Consider the following 23,682-nt stretch of genomic DNA (forward strand, 5'->3'; position numbering starts at 1 on the left):
CTTAACCCAATTAGGGGGTTTCTCGGATGACCCAAGAACAAGTTTTGCATTCTCTACAGCTTCCCTTTTATAGCTTACAACAAAATCCTAAATTTCTACAAACCCTAATTTGAAAATCCCCAAATCAGCAGGATTAGGGTTTCGAGAATAAATAAAATTAACTCACCCTCTGATGCAAATAGACTCGACCCATGCTTCTTCTGACCTTCCTGCTCCTCTCTCATGCTTCAATTTCTGTCTCTAACCTCACCTATTTCATCAACTTCTAAACTAGGGTTCTAGGGTTGAGAAGTTGATGTAATAAGTGGCTAGAGAGGTAGGGGATGTGATGGTGGTGTCTGCGATGGTCAGGGAAGAGGTGATGGTGGCGCAGAAGGTGAGGTGGTGGCAGTTGCAGAGACAGGGTATGCTGGTGGTGGTTCTGCAACTGTCGGGGGTAGGGGAGAAAGATGGAGGTCGATGGGTTTGAGGAGAGGGAGTGTTTGTTTTGGGTATACTGATTTAGGTACTAGGATGTTAGGCGGGGACATCAAGTTTTGATGTTTCGCGACGGTGAGCCGTGGGATGTGGAGATGAAGGATTGATCTAACGGTGAGATGGAAGGAAGCGAGGAGCGACTGTTGGATGCGGAAGTACAACGAAACTGACGGCTCAAGATGGAGTTAGGTGTTGTAGTGTTAGACAGGAGCTTCAGACTTTGATGTACTGGCGATGTTGCGACCATTGGATTCAGATGTGATCCAATCTGACGGCTAACGATGGAGACGTGTATGGATATTGGAAATGGGTTTGGGTAAGGGTTTTGGGCCTTGAGTATGCCAAGCCCATATCTTCTTTAAAAAGAATTCTTCCTCTTCAAGCCCACTTCTAGTTGATCCGGCTCTTGCAAACATCATTCTTCGCTTCCTCCTAGCGAGAGTCTTTGACGTTCCTTTGCTCTTTTCGCTCCGTGAGATAACCAGGCTTTATTTAGTACCTAAAAATGCAAAATTAATTAAGAAAAATATTTATTCTTGAAAACAATGAAAATACAGAATATGGGATAAAATGTAGAATTAATGCACAAAAGATGAGTTAAATGCCAAGAAAAATATATAGAAATATGCACTTTTTAGCACTCATCACATGTCCTGAGAATCCAAACAAGAAGCTGAAGGGTCAACAAAGTTTATTGTTTCCACCACCAAGACCAGGACAGTCATCCCAATTGGCTGTTGTTAGCTATGACAAGGATATGTGTGGAAGAATATTGGTTGAGTTTGTCACAATAGATGAACTGCCATTTAGAATTGTACAAGGAGAAGGGTTTAGAAGATACAGTGAACAGTTGGATCCTAGATTCAAGGTGCCAAGCAGGATGACCATATACAGAGATCTCTTAACAATCTACAAATATGAGAAAGATAAGTTGAAGAAATGTTTCAAGGAATGTAAAAAAAGAGTCTCTCTCACAACTGATACATGGACCTCTCCAAACAACTTCAACTGCATGTATGTGGCTGTGCACTTCATTGATATTCATTGGAAGCTCCAAAAGAGAATCATCATGTTCTGCCAAATCAAGGGTCATACTGGAGTGGATATTGGGAAAACACTTGAGAAATGTTTGCTGGATTGGGGATAAAAGATATTTTTGGTGTGACTTTGGACAATGTCAGTGAAAATAATGTGGCGATCGAGTATCTTCAAAACAGTGTCATTAATTAGACTGGAGCAACAGTTAGAGATGAATACATACAGGTTAGATTGCTTTTCTTCTTGTTGTTAGTTTGATTGTTTCATTTAGCCATTTGAGTACTGCTCATTTCAACCATGAAATTTATTAATTATGTAAAGCTGTAGAGTATTTTTGAATCTTTTGATGTTATTTTGCTTAGTCATGTTGTATGGAATGGAGAATATGTTTCCATTTGTACTTAAGTTGTAGTGTTATTTTATCCTAAATGTAGCTTTAGAAAGCATGAGTACTTAGATAATCAGTATGCAACATGTTTACATTACTGTTACAAATTATCAGTAGCATTGCTTGTACACTTTGTATTTCCTTGTTTCATGCTTTCTGTATATGCAACATGTTTATATTTCCTTGTTTCATTATTTTATCAGGTAGGTGTGTTGCGCATGTTCTTGTGCTTGTTATTAGAGATGATATGTTGTTGTATCACAAGTCAATTAGCAGGATCAGATCAGTTGTCAATTATTTCACTGGATCTCCCTCTAGGTTGACCAAATTCAAAGAATGTGTTGCTCTTGAGAAGATTGATTGTAAGAAGATTGTTTTCTTGGATGTGAAGACCCGGTGGAATGCTACATATCTAATTCTTGAAGCTGCCATCCCATATGAGAAGGTCTTTAAGAGGTTATAAAGAGAAGACAAGAGCTTTCGAGATAAGTATATTTTTAAAGAATCTGAATGTGAAGCTTTACCTAATACTGATGATGACACTGTTGTAATTGATGATGAAGCTTATTTTCTTAGTTCTAGTGAATATGAAAGTGAATGTGATGTAAATAAAAAGAGGAACACGAAGAAAAGCAACATGCCTCGTCATCATGCTCCATATGTTGCAGACTGATCATATGCTAGGAGTCTTGTAAAATGTTTAAAAAATTTCTTTGATGCTACTATTAAATTCTCTGCTTCAACACAGGTTACTACGCATGAGTTTTTATGGAAGTTAGCTTTGATTCATGAACAGTTGGTTCATCTTAGAGAATTAGGAAACCGAGATGCTCATATTTCTAAGATGGCAGAAGTAATGTTTAAAAAGTACAACTCATATTGGGGGGATTATGAAGACATGAACTCTGTTCTTTTTTTTTTTTGCTAAGTTGCTTGATCCTCGAGAGAAAGAGTCTGGTTTGAAGTTTGATCTTGAATGTTTGTATGAGCAAGAAGATTTCAGGTTTGTGACTGTTTTGAAAGCTGTGAAACAAGACATGGGTAGACTTTATAAAGAGTACAACACCATGTATTCAAATGCTAATGCAGATGAAGGTGACATCAGCTTTTGAACTTTAGTTATCTGCTTTTGTTCTACGGTTACATACTTATATATTATAAATGTTGTTATCATCATCATTTACTAATATTGATTATGCATTTGTGCTGATGTCTAAGGTACTGGGTCAACAACTGTTGCAGGAGTGGATGACATGGTAGTTTGAGTGCAAGAAGAGAACATTGAGGATATGCTTGAGTCGAGGAATAAAAGGAGAAGAATGAATGTTCACTCTACTCATCCAAAGTATGAACTGGAAAGTTATTTTCTTGATGACTGTGAAACATCAACAAGGGATTTTGATATTCTGGCATGGTGGCAGGCTAATAGTACCAAGTATAAGGTACTATCACTTATGGAGAAGGATATTTTGGCAATACCAGTGTCCTCAGTTGCTTCAGAGTCTGCATTCAGTACCGGGAAGCCATTCTTACTCCATGGAGAAACTCGCTATCTGCCAGAATAGTTGATTTCATATGTGACTATGTACTAGATGACAATGCCAGCATTGAAGAAGGTAATTGAATCTCTTCTCTTCTTATTTGACTTAAAATTTCTATAGTTGAATGAATCCAGTTAGAATTGCTTGTCACTTGAATGAATCCAGTTAGAGTTTCACTTGAATGAATGCACTCACCTTTTACATATCATGATTGACTTCTTATTTGACTTAAAAGTTCTATAGTTGTCATTTATTTTGCATATCATGATTTATGGTTAGTGGAGTTTCAAACTTGCAGTCAGTTGCACTCATTTTCATTATCTATGATTATGTAATTGCTTAGGGCTTGCATATGAAGATTAAAGAGAAGTGGTTGATACTTGATTCTTCAAGTTGTGTGGGGCTGGTGCTTTTTATGTTACTTTTGTAATCCCTGTCCTTTTTATGTTACTTTCTATATTCCCTCATTCCCTGTCCTTTTTGAACTTGGAGTTTCAAGTTGTGTGGTGTACTAGTTGTAGATACTTGAAGTACATTACCCATGATGTGAAGAATTTTGATCTGACAATTGAGTTTTTCTCTTTGTAGACATTTTGGGAAAGGATGAGGATTAAGGGGATTTTTGGCTTGCGAATTGGATGGATGGACTGGACTCTGGAGTCTTTTACTTGTCTTAGACTCTTCGTGCTACTTTATTATGTTAAACTTTAAGACTATTGTGTGTGTGTTTGATCTTTAGAGTTTAGACTCCTTGCTTTTGGACTTCATTATGTGTGTGACTGTGTGTTTGATCTTTAGAGTTTAGACTCTTATGGAATGGATCTGTTTAATCTATTAAGTATGGTAAGCTATTATTTCTTTAAGTATGGAATGGAAGTACACTGTACATGTGCAGGTACAGGTACAAAATCTGTCAGAATTTTTGACAGATTAATTTATGGTTAAAACCGAACCGAACAGAAAAATAACCGAACCGAATACTATTGAGTTTGGTTACGGTTTTAAATGTGCTCACCGCACTATAAACGGTTAGTTGAACGGTTTTACAACTAACCACACCGAACCGAACCATGTGCAGGCCTAAGTAAGGGTGACTCAGTATCCTCTCCCTTTCACAATGTCTATAAACTCTTATGGACGCACTTCCTCGACCGAATTATATCCGTTTGGTAGTTTCAGTGCAACCAAAAATGGTAAGCCAGTATGTTCCAAAGCCAAACCAGTTCCAGGAACCCATGTTTATTCTATGTTAGGTTGACTTTCAAATGCACAATAGACAATTAATCCTTTCTTGAATCCACAAATCCACTTGTTTCACTTCTCATCTAAAGTGGAAGTGGGGAGCGCCGAACCTGAGGCAACACGAGATGGGCGGTCACATAGGACCCGTCTCTTTCTTAGGGGCCTAAATTTTAATAAATTTCTGCCTTAACTTGTATTTGTACCCAAAATTACTTGTAGGCACTAAACACGATGATTTGATGTTGATCATGATGAATTAGGGCTCGAAAACATAGCTAAATTGAGGAGAAAAGGATTTAACGTGGTTCGACAAGTGTTTCCTACATCCATGGAGGAACGGAGAGATATTTTATTGATTATGATAATACAAAGGGTTTTCTCCGGATTAGCTAACCTAAAATTCCATATCCTCTTAGGGTCTATGATACATGTACTTATAGTGTTTATGGAACCCTAATTCTGATGTAAACTTGATATGAAAGCAACTTGAGCAACAAGACTTCTGGAAACTTCTGGAATCTTCTTTCACAGGCTAAGCGGGCTTGATTAACGGGTTTCCCGTCAATTTTATTGACGGTACAAACATCGCCCCCTCTTAACCACCAACTTGTTGGGTGTTAAGAAGTTTGTTTATCCTTTTGCATCGATCGTTGATGATGAAAATCGCCCTCAAGCGTGAGTAGATGCATTACCAAGACGCCCCCAACTGTGATAATATGCAATAAAATTTGCTCGCGTGCTAGGCGAGACTTTTAATCACGTGGTGGACTTGTGACTCTCAAGAGCGAATCGAGTCTTGAATGGAATGAAGTGTGCATGCTTGTAGCCGGGGCAAGACTTTTTGCTCGCAACGTAACAAGGTTGTAGCTCTTGTTGGTCGGGCAGGCTGGCTGTTGCTTGTGTTGAGCACGAGTCTTTGGACCAATATCGGGCATTGGGCTCGTGGTTGAGATGAGACTTTTTGTCGACCATCATCGGACGTTAGGCTCGTGGTCGAGACGACACTTTATGCTTGCCAAGGTGCAAGTCTTTCATACTCGCGTGCAAGGCGAGATTTTATGCTTGCGAAAGAAAGACTTAAGTGCTCACGTGCAAGGTGAGTCTTTAGGTGCTTGCGAAGTGATGCAAGGCTAAATATTGAAGGGTCTAAGCAATCCTCATCTCGAACTCGATCATATCGCTATCCACGAACCTCGAACTCGATCATGCTGCTGCTCCAAGTACACATCAAAGTTTCTCAAACACTAAAATGTTTGTTTCAATGTTGTAGGGAATTGAAAGACGATTCGAACGAGCCAAAAATCACTCAATTCGGACTTAAAGCGAAGAAGTTATTGACGAAACAAGATTCTCATGATGTGCGCGTGTTGTTGCATACGTGGCAGTGCTGGCTGGATCAAAAGGCTGACACGGAACTGCTGAATGGACGGAGATGATGACGTGGCACCTGAACGGTGCTGACGTGGCAACATCAAACGAAACCGTTACTAATGGGCGCTGGCGTGGCAGTTCTACTGATTGGACAACTATTGTTGACATGGCAGTAGTGTCGCTGACATGGCATTGATGACCGGACGATTATTGCTGACTTGGCAGAAAAAATGCTGATATGGTATCTGCTGACTGTATAGTTTATGCTGATGTGTCATCTGGTCGGACCCGAACGGTCTGGACCAGATGAATCGGGTGGTGGTTCGGTTGGACCGGAGATGCTTGACCAGATTGGACCTGTTACACATGTCGTTGCCTGGTTAGCTGAGCATGCCTGAACCGGTTCTCTGAACTGAGAGCTGGATCCGTGGATGGACAGATCTAACAGTCCATATTTCGTCGATCTGAAAAATATGATTGGCTCGATCTGGAGGTGTACCTGAGGCTGAACCTATATGGTTGTACAAAAGAGATGCTTTGGTAACTCTTTCTGCAACACCTTCCTCTGTTACTGTTTCTCTGGTTTTGGCAACACTTTCGCCTAACCTTTTTGCAACGCTTTTTTCCGTTTGCAACACGTTTTCGTCTTTATTTCCTGACCTCTAAACTTTTTTCAATTTTTCTTTCCTTCTGCGATTTTTTTTTAGAATTTCGTGTACAATTTCTTCCGCACTTTTCTCAATGGTAAAATACGATTGTTTTCTTGAATCCCCTTAGTTGGCGCCAATGTTTGTACCCAAAATTACTTTTAGGCACTAAACACGATGATTTGATGTTGATCATGATGAATTAGGGATAGAAAACATATATAAATTGAGGAGAAAAGGATTTAACGTGGTTCGGCAAGTGTTGCCTACATCCACGAAGGAACGAAGAGATATTTTATTGATTATGATAATACAAAGTTTTTTCTCCGGGTTGGCTAACCTAAAATTCCATATCCTCTTAAGGTTTAGGATACATGTATTTATAGTGCTTATGTAACCCTAATTCCGATGTAAACTTGATATGCAAGCAACTTGGGAAACAAGACTTTTGGAAACTTCTGGAATCTTCTTTCACGGGCTAAGCAGGCTTGATTAACGGGCTTCCCGTCAATTTTATTGACGGTACAAACAACTTGTATATTCAATTCACTATTTACCCCCGCATATTCGAACATCTAACCTATATACAAAATGTGTTAAAGCATGATGTTTTTCTTTTTCTTTTTATGGAAAGTTTATAATATAATATAAATAAAGAATATAATACAATATATTTACAAACTCAATTTTATCAAAATTATTGGAAATAACACTTGCTTTTAGAACTCTTTGGTGAAGATGTGAAGATTTTTTACTTGAACACGATGCCAACCACTGAGCTATATGATTTCAACTGTTTTCTAAAGTATATAGGTTATATATATCTAAGACATATAAATTATAGAAGAACACAACCAAGCCTTTTACTTTTTTTTATCGTATCAATTCAACATAACTTGATAATGGTTACATAATAGTGCAATCCTTAACTACTTTGAGTTTTCATTTTTGTTAGTCCACGATAAAAAATTCTTTTTAATTGTTGTTATGAAGTTACTGAGAAATATTTCTTTTTAAATCTATAAAGGCCATTTGATCAAGTTTGCACATGGAACTTTAAGTTTCAGGATCGGCTCTGGAGGTGGGTGTCTCAGAAACTACGGGTCCAGAGGGTAGAAAGGCTTTTCTGAATTGTATCTCTAGATAGTTGATGCAGGGCGAAAGTGTGAAATGGAACTAAAATCTAAAACTCATGATTCTCTCAAAGAAATTGCTAATTTTTATTAATCAAAAACTTCTCCCTATATCAAAACATGGAGCTCTTTAAATAGATAAATCCTTACCAAATAATTATATGTTCCCTAATTAATTAAAATACTTATTACCTTAATTACTTTGGATGAAGATTTATCTATTTTCCAAAACTATGTGTTATGTTATCCAAAGAATGGAAAAGAACAAAAGGAAGGTCGTGTAGTGAGTGTTGGTTACTGGAAAAAAAAATTATGAAAACTTTTGTAGTGAAACCGGTAACACTAATAACCATGATGAAGTTGACTTGTTTTGTCGATTTGGAGATATACGTAGACAAGTTGAAGAATACTTGGCTTGACTTCGTATTTGCAATCAACTTCGGCTTAGAGGTGAAACTAATGTTGATGACGTAGCTCAAGTTAGAAATGAGTGACGAAAATTGGAAAGGTTCAAATTTCAACTACGAAGCTCATTTTGCCATCCTCAAGAATTTTTCAATACAATTTTTCCATCCTCGAGAACTTTTCAATATATCGTAGAGAGTATTAAACATATGTTTCTTCGTATTATTCCAAGGTTTTCAAAAATAAAATTCAAAAACTTCATCCTTATCCTCTGAATAAATATCAAATCATATAACCGTTAATATTTAATCAATGATATTATCACTAACCGAGGGCATATTACCAATTACCAAAATTAGTTAGATAAGGAGTTTCAAAGATTACTATTTGATAAGTCCTTTATCTTCTTTGTTCATCCCCAAAATATTCTCCTTGCAGCTCCGATAATAGGAATTATAATTATGATGGGAAGACATCCTCTTATAGAAAACCTCTAAAACAAAAGATTTACTAAATAGATGTCTTCACAAATATTTGTCATATCATTTTCGTATTGGATTAATACAATGTAGGTAATTTTTTATGAAAATGGTTGTACATGTTTATGTGGTGGCATAATGTCTTTAGTCATCAAAATTAACAATCAGAGAAGCTTGTAGGTAGAAGAAATTTATTCCCTGATATAACCATTTATATTTTCCTAGCATATTTTGATCGGGTACTATCATGTTATGCACCGAACAAACACATCATCCATTTTTATTATCTCAAAAGTCGGCCTTAATATCCGACTTTTAATGTCCTAAATTAGCACCACGAGGCTAATGGTAGTTGTTAGAGCATTGCTAGGTCGAACTCATAAGTGTTGCTATCTCAAGCTTGTTGTCAAATTTAGTTATTAAAACTATATCTTGATTTTTAGTCTACAATTAGTTAAGTCTCGGATTAGGATAAAAGTATGTAGTTCAGAATCAGACATCACTGCGTTCTACTATTTGGAGATCAACCAAAGCTTTTGGATAACTTCTTCAACAAAAGGTAAGTAAAGACTAAACCACCTATTTCTCAAGTTATATTCATACTTCTATATATGAGTCGTTGTCGCATAACTAATTAGACTATCTTAAGCATATCAAGAATTCCGAGTCAAGTTTATCTTGGTAATTAGTTCTAGGAATATATATGACTAAGCTTAATGAACATTTGTTCATACTTGCTGAATTTTGGTTAAGAATAATTTATTGTTCATAATCTAAATTACGATTCAATATTATCATTCGAAAATAGCCTGCAAAAATGATATGTGTCATTGATGTTATTTGGGAATGCTTCGAATTGATTCAGAGAGAAATATAGAACTATTGAAAATCTGGATACAGGACAGTATGCATGCCAGTTTCACAAACTGGGAAAACTGTTATAGGTCTAGATCCACAGTTCATGTACCCAGTACACGTAATGGAGTAGCTATATGTCGAAACTGACTTAGTTGTACGCAAACCTGGTATCCACACCACAAAAAGTCTGTGAACTCTTGAAACTGGAATGGTAGCATACCGAAAAAGAACTGTTGATTTTGAAACCGTTATGGTATCCATACCGGTATGCAAACCGGAAAAGTTTTTTATGTTGTGGAACTTATATTTGTCTTAAGGGTACATATACCATGAAAAATATAGTCACGAACAAGGTTGAGTACACGTATCTGGTACAAGTACTTACCTTGTCGAATATTTCCAAATGCACATAAAATTATCTATATGAGATAATTAGCATTTGAATAAATCTCTAAGAACACTATATAGACATGATTGATCACATTATAACCTATGGTTGTGAATCAAACTTAAAGTCTTAAGTGTTTATGAAAATGATTAAGCTTATAGTTCAACCGACTAGTTTCGTCTAACTGTTTATGAACAATGTCTTTGTACACGGTTTAGTCACGGTTCATGCTAACCAGAGTGTATATCTTGATATGTCAATCACATTTCAAAGATTCATCTGACGATGGATATTTCCTGCTTGGTTAAGCTATCTAAGCTTAAACCTAAAGCAACCTATACTTTGAAAGTCTATAAAAAGGGAACATGAAACAACTGAGATATTTGAATTCTGACACTATCTTTGTATGTCCTAGATGTAAACTAGAGTCATCATCTTCCTAAAAACCTTTTATGTTTTAGCGACTAAATATACTTCATAGGAATTCGTGAAGCCAAGTCCCACTATCTTTTATCTTGATAGTTCGTGCATCCTAATCTTGTTTGATTGTTGAGATGCTCACTCGAATAAGATAGATGAATTGCAAAGTTCTCATCGTCTGAGACTTTGTGATTCCACAGGTTTAATACTTGTGAGGTGAATAATAATCTAGGCTGCTTTTCAGGAAGCCTAACTCCGGATTTTGAGGTTAGATAGACTTTGTATATTTTTATCAATTTCCAGTCTCACCTTGATCTACGATCAAAAAGGAAATCACCATATAAGCTTATCTGTGGGAGGCAGATTGGTTTAAATTCTTCAATTGAGTCGAAGCAACTCTTAGCCTGTAAAAATGTCAGCTAAGGGAATCAATTGCACGGAGTCCTACTTGGATTCAAGAGGCGTAAGGAACGCGACAGTGACTGAATTGTTGTGAGGGTTTAATTAAGTCTGAAATACATTCCAGTCTGAAGTTAACTGGTAGTAGGCTAGTATCTGTAGCAGCTTAATATAGTTTGGTGTTTAATCTGGACTAGGTCCGGGGCTTTTTCTGCAATTGCGATTTCCTCGTTAACAAAATTTCTGGTGTCTGTGTTATTTCTCTTTACGCATTATATTGGTTATCTTTATAATTGAAATATTACAGGTTATACGTAAATCAATCAAAGTAAATACAGCCATCCTTGTTTGTTGGATACGACTTGATGGATATTGATCTTTGAAATCGTCCAAGTACTCTCACACGTAAATCAGGTTCACGAACTTGTCTCTGTAAACTTTCTGATTCTGGGATAAAGAAACATAACTCTAAATATTATACCTTCATTGAGATTCATTAAGTTGAACTCTCTGAATTGTATTTAACTTTGTCCATACAGGTTTCCTAAGAAAAGGTTGGTTGTGTATTTTGGTGCCCCCCGCGTTTTGAATTGGTATCAGAGCAGGCAAACACGTTTAAGACCTAATAAGTCTGTGTTTGAAGCAATCTGACTATATGGAAAAGAGTGCAATCTCGATGAACATATCACCAGTACAGAATCATTCAGACCACTTTCAAGGTTTGGGTTCACGAGAGAAAACTGTCACATCTAAGGCATCATCTAATACTGTGAATAACTGGGAGACATGCCTAGAGAAACAGCTGGATGAACTTCTTGAGGAAAGTGATGTTGATGTCGATAAATATGTTGATGAGGAAGTCTTACAATATACCAAACTGTTTGACCATTTGATAAAGAAAAAAAAGGTCAACGTCATGTCTGATTGGTTTTCTGACTCCTCTATGTCGAGAAAACAAGAAATTGAGAAAGTTATTTAAATGTTATGATTGTGATTATAAAATAATACAACCCCTTCTTAAAGATCGTGAAGACGATGTGCGTTCAAAAAAATTTGAATGTGAAAATCTTCGTAGAAATCTCATTTTGTTGAAAGAAAAACTTGCAGAGAACAAAGCAAGGATTAAATCTCAACAAATTTGTTTTGAAGACATAGAAAGTGTTTTTCTTACTCGAGAAAGACAACTAGGGGGTGATTTAACTGCTGCTCTTGATAAAATCAAGAAGTTGGAAGAGGACTTGAAAAAGTTAAATACCAGTTCAAACAAATTAACCATTATGCTATGAGCAAGTAAAAATCATCGTGATACATGATGATTGGGATATAAGGGAATAGATACTCCAAGTAGCAAAGTGTAAATTTTGTCAAGGATAGCGCTTCTTCTCAACCAAATGTTTCCACTGACAGCAAAAGTGAATACTCACACAGGCAGTTAAAGTTCAAAAGAGCAAATTATATCAACCTCTGAAATCAGCATATATACACAAAATCCAGGTAATAACATTCCTTATGTTTTCTATTATTTCCGAAATAAAGGTCACCTGCAAAGGGGATGTCGTTTTCGTATAAGGAATGAAAAACTTCACGATGTTCTTATTTGGGCATCACAAGAAGTGATTAAACCTAGATCATATGTTAAGACTAATACTCTTGACAGTACGGGTTGCCAACGTCCAACCTTAGGCAAAGTAATCAGTGTTGTGATAAACCTACATTTTCCTATAAACATCATGCAAATCCTATTCACAATTGTAATGATTATAAAAAGGGTAACTTTGTAAATATAAATACAAAATCCGATGCTCCAAATTGGATAAATACTGACTTGTAAAAGAATAGTCAATATGATTCTCTTTCAAGAAATCATGAAGAGAATAATGGGAAGAAGGTTCCGAGTATTCCTAAACGTACTCAGAAGAGGATATCGAAGAAAGCTCTTTTAAAAACACATAAGCACATAATTTTGAACCTTTAGACAAGGGTTGGTGATAGCATTTCTGATCTCATTAAACAGGTTAACCAATTACAAGGAATTAGAAGGACAAGGAAAATGCTAAATACAAGTAACATTCTGCCACCTTATCTCTTAGTAATTCATCAAAAATAAATTGTTCTAAAGACACAACAGGTACTAAACAAGGGAGTATATGAAAGAATCTTGTTGTTCATGATGGGCTTTTAACAGATGCCTACCATAACATAACTTGATTATGGTAAATTTTTCCTCCTCCTGTAGCATGAAAAGGAGGACGCACAACATGCTCAAGAAAGGTAACCAATTCCTTCTTGACACATACTGTATTTTGTTTTGTGTACATTATCTCTTGTTATTATGAGTTTCTCCATAAGTTGATCTCTAAATGGTTACGTCAAGCATCTTGATATTAACTACCTCTTGTGCTCTAAATATATATTTATTGAGCTAGGAACAAGGTTGATTTATATTTGTCTGCATGATCTATCTTGGAAATTTGTTTGGTCACAATTTCACGTGACCACGAACCCGTCCATATGAGTTCCAAAGCCGGTCCAAATCTATGGAAGTAATGAGTTAAACATCTTCAGAAGATTCTATAAAGGATCTCTCTTCCTTTAATTTTCTTGACCTAGAAACTGTATATATGTATATATATGTGTGTTAAGACTGGAATAACTCGTGAACCTTCACAAACCATGGATGTTTCTAAGATTTCAAACAACATAAAAAAAAGATAACAAGAAGATAGAGGATGATAGTTCCAAAGGAATTGTTGAGTTTTACGATAATCTTGTCACCATATCCTGTTACTCTGCTCAAGAACATACATAATCAAGACAGGTTCAAATGTCCCATGATTTGGTCGGGAATATTTTGAGTGACATCAAAGTGGTGTTCGAACAATTGTCTGCTTCCAAAAGAGATCTCAAGCTTCTTAATTCAGAATTGGGAAAAGCATCTGATGATCTTGGTTCTCTCAAAACACAAGTCGCAGACTACATATGAGTTATAATTCTTCTTATTTTGTTTTCTATATTATTTTATAGGAAACTTCTTGTGAGAATTTATTCTTGCTTTTGAGAAGGATAACTAGGGTTTGGTAAAGAAAAAATTGCGATTGCACAAGTTATTTCCAACGATTTTCATCTTACATGTTTTTAGATTTATTTATTTAAAATCTAGAGTTTTTGGAAGATGAACTTGCAGTATGTAATCATTATTGGTTTAACATATTACAAAGTCTTATGAGATATATGTGTCCTTTACTTTTTGTAAATTGAACTGATATCTCATATATGCTGAGAAGTTAAACCTATTATGTTTTATATAAACTAAAAATAGAACAAACTTTGTGAGAATTTTCTCGCAGTATCGATCTACTCGTGATCACACTTCTGTGTTATTGCAGCATTATACACTCCGTGTTAGAGCATTGCTCGGATGAACCCACCAAGCGTTGTTATGTCAAGTTTGGTTGTCATATTTTAGTGAATAAAAACTCATGTTAAGAGTCGCTTGATTATGTACTAAAGTTAAACTTCGTATAGGTTAGCTTGAAAGTATTAGGATATGAGACATTACAAATATTGTGAAGTCTTGAAGATGCGAAGAAGCAAAGAGCTACAACGACAACAATCATCCTTCCACTTGAGGTTAGTGATACTTGACTTGAATTGTTTCATTCCCTAACATATCTTTCAAGTCGTGCATATTGAAAACATAACTGCGAAGCATATATGAACTCTAGATAGACATAGTATTAAGGAGTACAATACGAGGTTTATTGCTTAACCATTAAACTTTGTAGATAAGACATCTCCATAATCATTTTAATGCTATTGTGATTATGTATGGGCATGAGGTGAGGATTTCATCCTAGGGAACAATGTTTACATGTGTTCTAAGGAAATAAGTTCATAAACTTGTTTGTGAACCGAAAATGAAATTGTCAGGAGTTATTGGTTTTGTTATTCATTGCATATCTTATGAACAACCAATATGTGTGATAGAGTATAACCGCTCACAACTTGTTGTGTTCTTGGTATAACTATTCACAAATTCCTGACTTATGTATTGGTATAACTTTTATTAGTAAAACCAATCTTAAGTAATCACCTTTGGTATGATCGGATTATGTCTGACCTTGGGGAAAGGGAACGATCCTAGTAAGGAAAAGGGAACCGATCCTTGTAAGGGAAAGGGAACTGATCCTAGTAAGGGAAAGAGAACCGATCCTTGTAAGGGTGCAGTACATCAAGGGGAACCGATCCTTTTATGGGGTGCAGCAAGGTTTATAGCAGAAATGGGAACCGATCTTATGGACATGTGCAACACATATAAGTTAGATACCATATATATGTGAGGAACCGATCCTAGTACCTAGTCAACCTAATCTTTGGGAAGCTAGTGTGACTATGCGCAGTACTCACATGGAGGTAGAACATAAACTTGTTTTGGTAGAACCGTTGAACCCATGATTGTGATTGAATGTTGGTTTGATGAATCACATAGTTCTTGAAAGTCAGATGAACCAATTCTAAACTTGTTTGGAAGTGTAGCAAATCGGTTTCAAGGTTGTAAGTGTGAAAGAGAAATTACAAAGTAAATATGTCGACAAACTTTGAACACGTGCTGTGAATGTTTATTTCTATAGTTGTTCAAAGATATTCCTTAACGGCTAAGGGAAGAGAATCCCAGGATCGAAACATAAGTAAGTTAAGAATCTTTTAATTAAGGTTATTAATTTCATTTTGTAGGGAAATTACAGAATTAGTAATGTGCATTTACTAATTAGATTTTCCGAGAGATTTCGATCGTTATTTTTGGACAGAACATTTCCAGGAATTATGGAAACAGAATTTGTGCTTTAATGAATATCTTGAGAATATTTTCGGTTTTGGAAATTCCTTGGTTTCCAAAATTCCTAGTCTATAAATACACGAAGTTTGCCTTTCTAGCAAACTAATCCTTCGTAACAACAGATTTACTCTTTTGTTGTTGTTACTGGTGTAGCCGCCTATCGGAGAGGAGACTAATCTAATTAGGTGAAATCTCTTATGGCCGCTCAGTTTAAAGTCTTCTTTGGGATTGAGAAGCTCTAGCGTGACCCGTTGGTGGAAAACTAGATAATTGCGGTTTATCTTTGTTTTCGATTGATTTGATTGACTAACGGTTGTTGAAATCTGATTGCACCTAGTTTGTTTATTCTTGAGAATCTTCTCTTCTGATGTAAGATTCACTCAAACTAGTTCAGAGTTTCAACAGGGATCTTTAGACTGTTGTTAGTTCTAAAGACGATATTTGATAATCCATTGTTAACAGACTCCGTTCTGTGCGTGATTGATCACAAGAGATTCAAGTGATTGTGTGCAGGTTTTTATTGAAGATTTAAGAAGATTTGAAGACAAAGAAGATATTGAAGATCTGACTTGGGTTTTACAATCTTTGGTGTGCACAATACTTGTTTCTGTAAAAGAGGATCCAATTAATAATCGGTTTATCCTTGTAGTAGATTGGATTGATTAATTGAGTAGATCGGTATCAACACGGTTCTTCGAATTAAAGGTCTTGTTGGCTTAATATTAATGGATTACCTTTGGGTGATTGAACATAAGATAGATCTAGACCTGACGAAGGAGTTTATGTTGAGATAAATGGAAGAGCCTTTGTCCGGCTCATATCACTTGGTTGAATAGAGTTTATACCAAACATATTTCTTGTTCCTTTACTGTTTGGAATACGAACCAAAGGGATTGATCCAAGTACGTGACTTATTTATAAGTTGAGGCGCGGGAATACAGACGGAACTAGGTGAACTATAGGGTTAGTTACTTGGTATCAACTATACGAAGTTAGTGTAATTTTGTGTAGTGGCTTAATCCTGAGAGTATTCAATTTTGGACTAGGTCCTGGGGTTTTTCTGCATTTGCAGTTTTCCTCGTCAACAAAATCTTGTTGTGTCATTTACTTTTATTTTCCGCATTAGAATTGTTTTATTATAATTAAAGTAAATTACATAAACGTTAATTCCTATTTACTTGATAAGCAATCCTATTGTGTTTGGTTAAGTCTGAACCTGTGTATCAAGTAAACATACTTCGTTGTTGTATTGTCCCAATCTCGTATCCATAGACGATCACACGAAGTGTGAACCGATTAGCTGTATTGTCTTGACTCAGTCCATAGACAATCACTTTCGGAGAAAGGACTTATAGGTAGGAATTTTTTTAGCTTGAGGTATATTTGGGTACCCTCGCCTTTACAATTGGTATCAGAGCAGGCGAACAAGAAAAGATCTAACAATCTGTGTTTGGTACGATCCAACCTATGAGAATTGAATCTAATGAATGATTCAATTAACATAAAGCAAGACATCAAGAGTTCTGAATTAACACTTGATGATGGCATCTACGATTCAATATCTGAAGAAATCATCTCTAGAGATTCTACGGGACAAGTTAATCTTGTTAATAATGTAGAAACCGATGATGACTGGAAAATACATCTACAAGAAGGGTTAGATGAAATTTCCGATGATGATGACTCATATTTTAAACAAGAAGTAGAAGAGGATATCTTAGAATACTCTAAGCTGATGGAACCTTTGAAAAATGAAAATCTGAGAACTTCGGATTTTCTTGGTTTTATGACTCCTCTTTGTCGTGAAACCAAGAAATTGAAGAAGGTTTTTCAAGGTTATTATATTGGATTCCAAAACCATGATTATCTTCTTAATGATCGTACAAACGATCTAAATTCTAAGAAATTAGAATGTGAAAATCTTCGAAGAGAACTGTTTTTATCGGAAAAGAAACGTGCTGAATCGGAAGCAATGTTTAATTCTCGACAAGTACAGGGTCTTGAAGAAAAAGCCAGTGCTAGTCTCTCTCAAACAAAATTTTTAGAGAAAGAGCGTGATGTTGCTCTATAAAAAATTCACTTGTTAGAAGAGAAACTTGTTGAATCTGATGCAAGGATTAACTCTCAACAAAAGAGTTTTGAAGAGTAAGAAGGTGTATATCTCTCACGAGAAAAACACCTTGAGGCTGATCTAGCCGGTGCTCTTGATAAAATCAATACGTTAGAAGAAGAAAATTTGGATCTGAAAAAATCCAGTGAAAGCTCAAACAAGTTAACCTCAATGTTAGAAGCAAGTAGAAATCATCGTGATACACGAGGATTGGGATATAAGGGAATAGATGCTTCAAATATTAACAAAGAGGTAAAATTTGCTAAAGCTAAAAATTCTTCTCAATCAGAGGCTTCCACTAATGTCAAGAAAGCAACAACGTTGAACACGGATAAGAAGAAGAAGAATAAGAAAACTCGTCGAGCTCCAATGCAAGAGGATCCACAAAAAGGTAACATTAAAACTCATACTTCGTATATTTATACTAAGCATTGTTATTATTGTGTATATAAAGGACACTTGCAATGGGGTTGCAAAATTTGTAAGATGCATTATGCACTTTCTTCTGTATCAAACAAATTGGCTAAGTTTTCTCCTCATAAGAACTCAGATCGTTATTGTCCTAAGTTTAGGAAAAAGAATTATTATAATAATAGTTCAAATTTTGCATATCACTCGACAAGGTCATCTCATAAATGACCCGAATATAGAAAGAGAGATAACTTTGTAAATGCAAAGACAAGATATGATGTTCCAAATTTGAGAAAGGGTGTTTCGCAAAATATTCAAAAGGGAGATGATCCTAATGGTATTGTGAAGGAGAAAGTTGTTCCTGCGAAACCCAACTCTAAATGGGTCCCTAAGTCCTCCATATCCAAGAAGGGACCAAAATTTAGTCACAAGAATGACTCTCAGCTGTTAATTGTTGGTGACAATAATTACAAGAGTCTTCTTGAAAGGATAAAGAAAGACATTATGTCTGAAATCTCTTGTACTAGTAAAGGTTGTGATAATGACACTCTACATCAAAAGTCAAAGAAGAAAAACATGAGATGGAATAAGAGAAAACAAACCAAGCGAGAGGTCAAGAATGATGATTCCGTCTTAGTCACTCGTGACGAACTAGACAAGGATCAACTCAACACAACCTAGTTGTGTTATAATGTGCATGCTCACCATTAGTGCTCAATATTTTTAAAAGGTGAGGAAGCACGTGAAAAACTGAGCACATGATCTCTCGGTTACTTTATGACTAATTAACATCTTTAGGAGATTTCTTTTCTTCTATACTCATACTTTCTTTATCTATATTTGGGTTTTGAAAGAAACCGTAATTGTGAGTTTATTATGTTGATATATACTGATCATATATGTGTATGTCTGGCTTTTGTGGTCAAAACGAGCCAAAAATCACTGAATTCGGACATCGTATGCAAAAGTTATGTTGAAAACAGTTTAGTGTTGTGATCTGTCACAAGTAACTGTTGGGAACCGATCCTAGTACCCTGTCATAGTGAGGGAATCGATCCTAGTACCATGTCATGGTAAGGTAATCGATCCTAGTGAGAGGTCCCCTTACGAAGAAGTGTAAAAACTGTTCTACACATAACTTCATCGTCCGAACTCGGAATGACCTCGTTCTTTTTGCGTTGTTTTCGTAATTCAATTTCCTACAAGATTGAGGTAATTGCAATACTTGATTTTATGTTAAACATTTATGGTGTATTGCAAATTGATTTATGAGATGTTTGATTTCGTTTTTACTACCTTAATATTCGATCCCATATATTGTGAACCCTTTCGGTTTGGGTGACTTTTTGATTTAGCGGGATTAAGTTATAGCCCTAGTAGGTAGGATTTATCAAAGGATCATGAGGGGTTATAATAAAAACAGTATGTGAAAAAGTCACAATATGTTGAATCGGTTTTGGTTTAGCATAAAAGCATATGTGTTTCGATGGTTTTCAACTTTTGCTTGCAATTGTTAAAACCGGTTTTCAACCTTTCTCTGGTAAAGGTTGAGGTGTGTTGTTATTATTTTGTTTATGCATAAGGATGACAACGTGGTGATATTTCGATATCAATTCTCCCTGGACGAAGATGTTATCATATTAGAGAAGTGGATGCGAAATTTGAGGTAACAATCTTGTTAGTTAATTGTTTTCCTGTTTAAGAAAAGCCTGAGTTTATATTATATATATTTGTTGCTTTTGCTTAACAAAATTTAGGTTCAATTGATATTTATTCCATGATGTGTGTGTGGATGTGTGTTTCAATTGGTTCTTGTTAGGATAAACTATTGTTATCTTGCTTTATTGTGTGGTATCAATCGTTTAGGCTTACAAAATTTCAGTACAATTGATGTATGTGTGATTAAATTGGTTCCGGTTAAGAAAAACTATTATTATCTTGCTTTTGTATGGTATCAATTGTTTAGGCTTACAAAATTACGGTGCAATTGCGGTGCTTTTAATGTCTATGTTGTTTCAATTGCTTCCGGTTGAGGTGAATAATTATGCAATTTGATTTATTTTGGTTTGTATGAATTATTTATGGCTTAACGAAATAATTTGTGAACGAGATGAGTTGTTTAGTCCAATTCAATTCCGGATAAGAAACTAAGTTAATTCTGATCTTAGTTTGTCTTATCAAAGTGAGGTTTCGGTTATTCAAGTCTAATCGAATGCCTAAATAAGAAAACGCTAGTTAACTAACCTAGTGTTTGTCTTGTTTAAAATTTAAAGGTCCAAGTTTATGGATAATTAGAACCTGATGAGAAAAATGGAGTTTATCTTTATTTTGGTCTTATCGAAGTAAGCATTTTTTTTTAACAATCGGTTTAGCAAAGGGACTAATGTGATTAGTTGTATTTGGGTTGCTAAACTAAATGGGAAATATTGTTTCGGACAATTGTTTCCTTGGTAACATATCAAAATAAGACTACTTGTATTTTCGGTTTTGATAGTGGTTATCAGAACATGATGTGTGGAACCCTCGTGCCTAAATCTACAGGTTTGCAAGTCTATTCTGAGATTTGTAAGATTCTTTTCATGTTGTCCTTTATTTTTTCGTTTCTTTGTCATTTTTGTGACAAAAGGGGGGAGAAATATATGGAATAAACAGGTGGTTCTGGTATTGATTTTATATTGATTGGCATCGCTAGGGAAAAGATTATTGGTACTTGAATGTTTTATCTAAAGAAATAGTGAAATCACAGACGAAGGAGGAGTAACATGTCATATAGATTGGTATAACAAAGACGTGCGGATTGAATATCTACCTATCTTCCTTAGGGGGAGTATTTTTTTTGTTATTATAATGTCAACAGCGGCATTTTCAAGGATTGAATGTAAGCAGTTTTACTGTGCTGTTGAATCGGGAATCAAGCGGAGTGTCATGAATTCTTGTAATTTGTTTATCCATATGATATAAGAGTTTTGTCACTAAAATTGACAAAGGGGGAGATTGTTAGAGCATTGCTCGGTTGAACCCACCAAACGTTGGTATGTCAAGTTTAGTTGTCATATTTTAGTGAATCAAAACTCATATTAAGAGTCGCTTGATTATGTACTAGAGTTAAACTTCGTATAGGTTAGCTTGAAAGTATTAGTATATGAGACATTACAAGTATTGCGAAGTCTTAAATATGTGAAGAAGCAAGGAGCTACAACGACAACAATCATCATTCCACTTGAGGTTAGTGATATTTGACTTGAACTGTTTCATTCCCTAACGTATCTTTCAAGTCGTGCATATTGAAAACATAACTGCGAAGCATATTTGAACTCTAGATAAACATATTATTAAGGAATACAATACGAGGTTTATTTCTTAACCATTAAACTTTGTAGATAAGACATCGCCATAATCATTTGAATGTTATTGTGATTATGTATGGGTATGAGGTGAGGATTTCATCCTAGGGAACAATTTTTACATGTGTTCTAAGGAAGTAAGTTCATAAACTTGTTTGTGAACAAAAAACAAAATTTCTAGGAGTTATTGGTTTTGTTATTTTATTGCATATCTTATGAACAACCAATATGTGTGATAGAGTATAACCGCTCACAACTTGTTGTGTTCTTGGTAGAACTATTCACAAAGTCCTGACTTATGTATTGGTATAACTTTTATTAGTAAAACCAATCTTAAGTAATCACCTGTGGTATGATCTGATTATGTTGGGGAAAGGGAACCGATCCTTGTAAGGGAAAGGGAACCGATCCTTGTAAGGGGTGCAGTACATCAAGGGGAACCGATCCTTGTATGGGGTGCATCAAGGTTTATAATAGAAAGGGGAACTGATCCTATGGACATGTGCAACACATATAAGTTAGATACCATATATATGTGGGGAACCGATCCTAGTACCTAGTCAACCGAATCTTTGGGAAGTTAGTGTGACTATGCGTAGTACTCACATGGAGGTAGAACTGAAACTTGTTTTGGTAGAACCGTTAAACCCATGATTGTGATTGAATTTTGGTTTGATCAATCACATAGTTATTGAAAGTCAGATTAACCAATTCTAAACTTGTTTGGAATTGTGTCAAATCGGTTTCAAGGTTGTAAGTGTTAAAGAGAACTTATAAAGTAAAGATGTCGACAAACTTTGAACACGTGCTGTGAATGTTTATTTCTATAATTGTTCAAAGATATTCCTTAACGGCTAAGGGAAGAGAATACCAGGATCGAAACATAAGTAAGTTAAGAATCTTTCAATTAAGGTTATTAATTTCATTTTGTAGGGAAATTACAAAATTAGTAATGTGCATTTACTAATTAGATTTTCCGAGAGATTTCGATCCTTATTTTTGGACAGAACATTTCCAGGAATTATGGAAACATAATTTTTGTATTAATGAATATATTGAGAATATTTTCGGTTTTGAAAATTCCTTGGTGTCCAAACTTCCTTGTCTATAAATACACGAAGTTTGCCTTTCTAGCAAATTAATCCTTCGTAACAACAGATTTACTCTTTTGTTGATGTGACTGGTGTAGCCGCCTATCGGAGAGGAGAGTAATCTAATTAGGTGAAATCTCTTAAGGCCGCTCAGTTTAAAGTCTTATTTGGGATTGAGAAGCTCTAGCGCGACCCGTTGGTGGGAAACTAGACAATTGCGGTTTATCTTTGTTTTCGATTGATTTGATTGACTAACGGTAGTTGAAATCTGAATGCACCTAGTTTGTTTATTCTTGAGAATCTTCTCTTCTGATATAAGATTCACTCAAACTAGTTCAAAGTTTTGACAAGGATCTTTACACTGTTGTTAGTTCTAAAGACGATCTTGTGATAATCCATTGTTAACAGACTCCGTTCTGTGCGTGATTGATCACAAGAGATTCAAGTGATTGTGTGTAGGTTTTACTGAAGATTTAAGAAGATTTGAAGACAAAGAAGACATTGAAGATCTGACTTGGGTATTACAATATGTGGTGTGCACAATACTTGTTTCGGTAAAAGAGGATCCAATTAATAATCGGTTTATCCTTATTGTGGATTGGATTGATTAATTAAGTAGATCGACATCAACACGGTTCTTCGAATTAAAGGTGTTGTTGGCTTAATCTTAATCGATTACCTTTGGGTGATTGAACATAAGATAGATCTATACCTGACAAAGGAGTTTATGTTGAGAAAAACGGAAGAGCCTTTGTCCTACTCATATCACTTGGTTGAATAGAGTTGATACCAAACAGATTTCTTGTTCCTTTACTGTTTGGAATACGAACCAAAGGGATTGATCCAAGTACGTGACTTATTTATAAGTTGGAGGCGTGGGAATACAGACGGAACTAGGTGAACAATAGGGTTAGTTACTTGGTCTCAACTATACGAAGTTAGTGTAATTTTGTGTAGCGGCTTAATCCTGAGAGTATTCAATTATGGAATAGGTCCCGGGGTTTTTCTACATTTGCAATTTTCCTCGTCAACAAAATCTTGCGTTGTCATTTACTTTTATTTTTCGCATTATAATTGTTTTATTATAATTAAAGTAAATTACA

This window comes from Papaver somniferum, chromosome 4, assembly GCF_003573695.1.
Source record: "Papaver somniferum cultivar HN1 chromosome 4, ASM357369v1, whole genome shotgun sequence".
Classification (NCBI taxonomy): domain Eukaryota; kingdom Viridiplantae; phylum Streptophyta; class Magnoliopsida; order Ranunculales; family Papaveraceae; genus Papaver; species Papaver somniferum.